The following is a 6,000-nucleotide window of genomic DNA, read 5'->3' on the forward strand; positions in this document are numbered from 1 at the left end:
TCACTTGCAGGTCCATTTCCCAGGACAAAATGCATAGTTTTTAAACAACATTCCTGAGACCTCATATTAGATTCTGTTTACATTAATAAATTTATAGTTACTAATTAAATATTAAGAAGAAATATTTTACATGCTCAATAACTTTAAAACATGGTTTGTTGATTTTTTCCTTGACCCAGTGAACCATTCCTTTTATACACAAATTACTCAACAGAATAAACTTCCTTCATTTGTCAGTGTGCAAAAATATTTGCAAAATATAAATTACATTTGGTTTGGAATATTGAACACCAAATCAACTTTTGGATAAACTTTAAAGAACACGATTATTACAACTATTAAAATATAATAGATTCTGAACAGAGAGTAAAGTCAATACATTATGATTTATTTAAATACATAAATACATCTAGAAAAATTTAAAGTTGGTTAAGGGGAAAAAAATCTATGAATGTCATGGGAAAGAAAAGAAATGAGAAGGAAAAACAAACAAAATAGTTGTTCTGGCTAATATTTTTAATGTGTTTATGAGTCATAATTAATATTTATTTAATATAGATTTTGCATCTTCATTTTCTGTCAAAAAGCATTACTATATTGTTTTACTAATGGGGGATGCCTCTGAATGAATGACATGTTTCAAATGAGCATATCTATACATATTTACATAAAATAATTTTATTTCTTTTCTCTCTGTACTGATAATATTGACTGTTATATGAATAATGACTTGGAACACCCACCTTTTGTCTTATTTTAATCTATCTGTTCAACCAATAGTCATTGGGTGTAGGGCAGTGGGCTGTGAGAAGCAGCTGGGTGTTTGAGTTTCAAACCCCAGAACCTTTATCAGACGGCAGGAGTTCAGCTCTGCTCCCAGGCCCTGGTTCTTTTCACTTAGCTTCAGTCCTCCAACAACCCCTCCCACAGAGAGGTTTATGACTATCAGTCATGAGGAACGGTCCCTCAGGCTCACCCACATGCAGATGAGGTATTTCCAAGCTCTCAGGTCAAGCCAATAGACATTATCTGCTGTCAGACCCTAACCCACCCCAAAACTGTATATAAGGGCTCTATTGAGGGGAAGTAAAGCGTGTGCTCAAGAATCATGCTGGTGTCACAAGAGTTTTTGTCACAAGAGCTGTAACACTTGGGGAGAGCCTTGCTCTCCCGGAACCTGCCTGGGACACCAAGCTGCCTCCTTGCCAGCTAGCCAGCTCCTTATTAGCCCAGCATGGAGGGCCTGGACAGGTTCAGCACAGAGAGACGGGGACAACACCTGGGAGAGACCGGTCAGCGACAGGGCGCCAGAGGCAGCGGCAGGGGCAGGCAATCTCCCCTCTTGCTCGCACTCTGTGTCCTTTGGCCTCGACCTCCCATATCAGGCCAGGACGGAGACCTACAGACAGTGGAGACGCAGGCAGGCCGGAGTTAGCCTGGAGACAGTAGCGAGCCCTCCCAGCTCTCACCCTGTCCCCAGTCGGGAGGTCGTCGTGGGACACCCTCCAGAAACAGGAACCCACAATTGGGGTTATAGTATTTAAGTTTAACCTTTAAATAACAATAGATACATCTGTCGAAGAATGTTACTTTTTGATGAAGTGCTTAAATAAGGCTGACCAACCTACCTATGATCTCGCATATTTATCGATTCATTGTGATGAAGACATTTGAATACAGCAGTGCATTCTGGTTCATAGTTACCATTGTGATGAAGATATTTGAATGCAGCAGTGCATGCTGGTTCATAGTTACCACTCTGTGCTAAATCATCAATGCCTATCCTTCCTATTTTTGATGGGAAATGTTGTACCCTTTGTTTCTGGGTATCCTCATAAATGCAGCAATTTCTTCCTTTAAACATATCCCTCTGTCCCATTGTTCTTATACACCGCATTTTTTAATCCATTCATCCACTGGTGGCCATTTGAATTTCTGCCATATTTTGGCTGTTATAAACACAGGAGTGTAAATATCTGTTCAACATAATCGTTCAAATTCCTCTGCATATAGTATCAGCGACCATATAATCACTCCATTTCCTGTTCCTTACAGTATCTTATATTGTCTATCATGAGGCTGCAGTAATTCACAGTCCCACCAATGTAGAATACTTTTTGCTTATTCTCGGTCTCAAAAACTCTCTTGGATGAAAACCTTCTAATGGATGTGATCCAATATTCCTGTTTTAATTCTCATCTTCTTGGTGATTAGTAATGCTGGGCATTTGTTCATCCACGTGCTCTGTTTCTTCATACCATCTGCAGTAGTTTGGAGGGAGAAATCTCTCACCTGTTCCTGTGGTTTGTACTTTCTTCACTATCAATCTAAGCTCCTTATATATTTTAGATATTAGATTCTTCTCACATTTATAGTTTCCCAATATTTTCATTCAATCCATAGCCTTTCTCTCTACATTCTGTTTATTGTTTTGTTTGTTGGGAAGTTTTCAATTTAATAAAATTCCATTTTTTTTACTTTGTTTCCTATGCTTGTTGTCATTGCCAAGACAATATCATAATGTGTATGTGGTGTGTGTTCTGTGTGTGTGTGTGTGTGTGTGTGTGTGTGTGTGTGTGTGTTTGAGAGAGAGAGAGAGAGAGAGAGAGAGAGAGAGAGAGAGTTACTGTGTGAATCTAATGGGATTGCATTGAATCTTCAGAGTATATTAATGATATAACCTTTTTACAACACTGAATGTGCCAATCCAAGAGCGTGCAAAGTCTTTTCATCTTCTATTATTTTCTTCAGTTTCTTGCTCAATGTCTTAAAGTTTTCTTCACGAAAATCTTTCACTCCTTTAGATATGTTATTCTTAAATTTTAGGTCATTTTGAATGATACTTTTTATATTTTTTTCTTTCAAAAAGGTTCATATTTAGTATATAGGACAAATAATGCCATGAAGCAATGTCAGTTGCTTCTAGTTAACTTCTTTATCCAGCCTTTTCCTGTCTTTACTTATTGTTCTTCAGTCCTCCTTATGGGGAGAGAGTCTATCACTTTTAATCTTAATGGTTCTCTCTCCATAGGTGGCAGTGAGATGGCACAGAACATATCTGCTTGTTCTGCCATCTAGAAAGCTGATTCTCTAATCTATATAAAGTCAAAGACTACCTGCTTGGCTTCCATATATGTGCTGCCCCTGGGTGCTAATCAGAACCTCATGTCCTGCAACCTGAAGGCAAAAATAGAGGTTATTTCTCCCATATTAATGCAAAATATATTGTTCCAAATTCTATGCAATATTATTTGCCTTGGTTTTCAGAGAACTTAATTATCACTGTTTTTGATACAAAAGACTTTAAATAAGTAATCCTATTGTTGCTTAGTTACATGGTCTGAGAATACAGGGGATATTGTCGTACTAAGATATGAGGTGTATTGTGGTTCCCTTGCAAGAGCTATAAGGATGAAAGTGAAGTCTGAGAGAAAATACCTGTCTTTTTCCTGGTCTTGCAAACCAGTCCACTTAATAAGTGATTAAAACTGGTCTGGGCAGCCAGCAAAGCCAGGGCACATTTAGAGCCACGGCAAACAATACCTTCAAAGCTTTCCTTCTAAGAAGCATGGCCCAGAGGCCTGCCTTTGATTGATCTAAGCCTCTAAGGAACCATTTCAACAGAAAACAAAGACTTATTTTGCTTCTTTCATGAGGGACTTTGACAGTTTATGGTTTTGCGCAAAAATATTAAGTGGGAATAAATGGGGGTCTTGTAACCTTCCCTTGCCTGGATTGTAGGCATGCTTTATCCCAAAGCAAAACAAGCCACTTCACTTACATGACCTTACATGGTGCATTACTTATCAATAGCCATTACACACATATTGCTTCTGTTAGAAAGATAAAATAAGGGAAATTATAATGCCCATATTTGAGGATTAGAAAACTTAGCCACAGGAAAAATACAATCAAAACTGTTCTCTTAAGCACGCAACAAAACTGATATAAACAAATATTATTTGGGGAATGCTTTTAAGTCTAGTAATTTAGGACTTTGTATGGAATATCTTCACTAATTTCATATAGAACAATCATCTTTGTTTAAGAAAAGGTCTAAGTTTTGAATTTTTCTGGGACTTTCTAGGAATGTTGAGGTACATAAAATGAACATTTATGATTCACTGTCTTACTGTGTAGTCTTTTAGCCAATTTCTTCACTCTGTGATTCTTACTGGAATGAATTCTAATTCTTTGACATTGTCTGTAGCAGATATATCAAATCTGTAAAGTAAATACTATTTTCACTCCAACTTAAAAGAAAAAAAAACCATCAACTTTGAACGTTTTTCTTGTTTCACGTCAAAATGTCATGGCTAGAACTGCATCATCGTCAGCTTTCTAACACTATAATGATAATCAGAAGTACTGCGCCACAGTGCAGCTCCACCACAAACCTGTGCTACACTGTTTGAACATTTTTATTGAATATTTTATTTATTTACATTTCAGATGCTACCCCATTTCCCCATGTCCCCTCCCTAAACCCCCCTATCCCATTTCCCCTCCTCCTTTTTGCTTTTATACTATTTTAATTGTATGCAAGTATTAAGGTCAATTCTAGGTTGAGGAACTAGCAATACAATAGATGCAAATAGTCAAGGAACAAGCAAGACAATAAACACAAATAGTCAAAGAACAAGCAAGGCAATAAACAAAGTCCCGTGATCACTGTTTCTAAGGTTTTATCAGGATGACCAAAATATCTGAGCCAACTTCCCTGTGTTCTAGCCCAAAGTCATTTTCATGTATGAATCCTACTTTCTTATAGCCTAAAATTTAGATTCCTGCCTGAAATTACTCCTTTGTTCTAGCATAATGTAAGATTCCTGCCTGAAGCCCACTTCCTTGTCCTTGGCCCATGTCAGATTCTTACCAAGCAGCCTATTTCCTTGTCCTTGGCCCATGTCAGGTTCCTGCCAAGCAGCCCCAAAAGCTAGCCACCTCTCCCACTTTTTTATTTCATAAACAAGACTGAGCCTGCCTTAGGTCCTTCTGACAAGAATGCCTTCCTTACCTGTTGTGGAATATGCATTATCAAAAGCAATGAGCTTTTGTCTTAGGTTGGTAAGGCTGTGTGCAGACTCTAACCCATCCTTGGCTTGCCAGCCTGTTAATTTAATAACTCTCTCTGGGGGTCCATTTTCAGGTTCAAGCCATGTACTCTGGCTGCCAATATGTTGATGTTGGTAAAGACAAGCTTTAACATAAAAGGCAGGAATAAAAGTAATCCCAGGACAAAAACACCTTGCATGATCAAGCTATATATGCCATTCTTGAAGCTTGACGAAAATAGAAATACTGACCTCAGGCCATGGGTAATTTTATTAGCAGTATCTACCACATCAATGCTCAGCAGAGCAGGATTCTTTGAATTCATAATCTCACTATGCAAAGTTAAAATATCCAGAGAGGTGTTAGAATTATGCCAAATACACTGCAAGTATCTTTAAACTTTTTCCTAATTATAATGTCTACCACTGTAAATTTTAGAACTAACATGAATTCAATGGTATTTGGCATGACATTTGAGATGGCTCTTTACTCTTAAACTCTGAACAGCTTTCCAATAATTTGAATAGAATAAAAAACATCAATCTGTTGTTTCAAATGCCTATCTAAATCCTCTTGTATATTCAACACATTAGTAACTTTTTTTGCTAAATAATTAACAGAAGTAGCTGTCTTAACTTCTTGTGTCACAGAAATTGAAGAAGCAGTAGTGTTAGCAATTAATATAGTTAAAGCTCTTATGCCAATAATAATCAAGCCCACTACCGTCTTGCTTCTGCTTAAAGCTTGACTCACTTCTTCCAGTACTTGCAAGCTATTTTTCAGAAGACCAAGGTTCTGTGATACTCAGGGCAATAAAACAAAGGCTGGTTGATAGACCTCTGTAATGGACATGCTGGATTTCAACACACTAATACAATTAGAAAGTGTATAATCAATGCAACATACATTAAATACTGTAGAAGAAACAAAAGTAAGTTTAACTTG

Source organism: Arvicanthis niloticus, chromosome 13 (assembly GCF_011762505.2).
Source record: "Arvicanthis niloticus isolate mArvNil1 chromosome 13, mArvNil1.pat.X, whole genome shotgun sequence".
Classification (NCBI taxonomy): Eukaryota; Metazoa; Chordata; class Mammalia; order Rodentia; family Muridae; genus Arvicanthis; species Arvicanthis niloticus.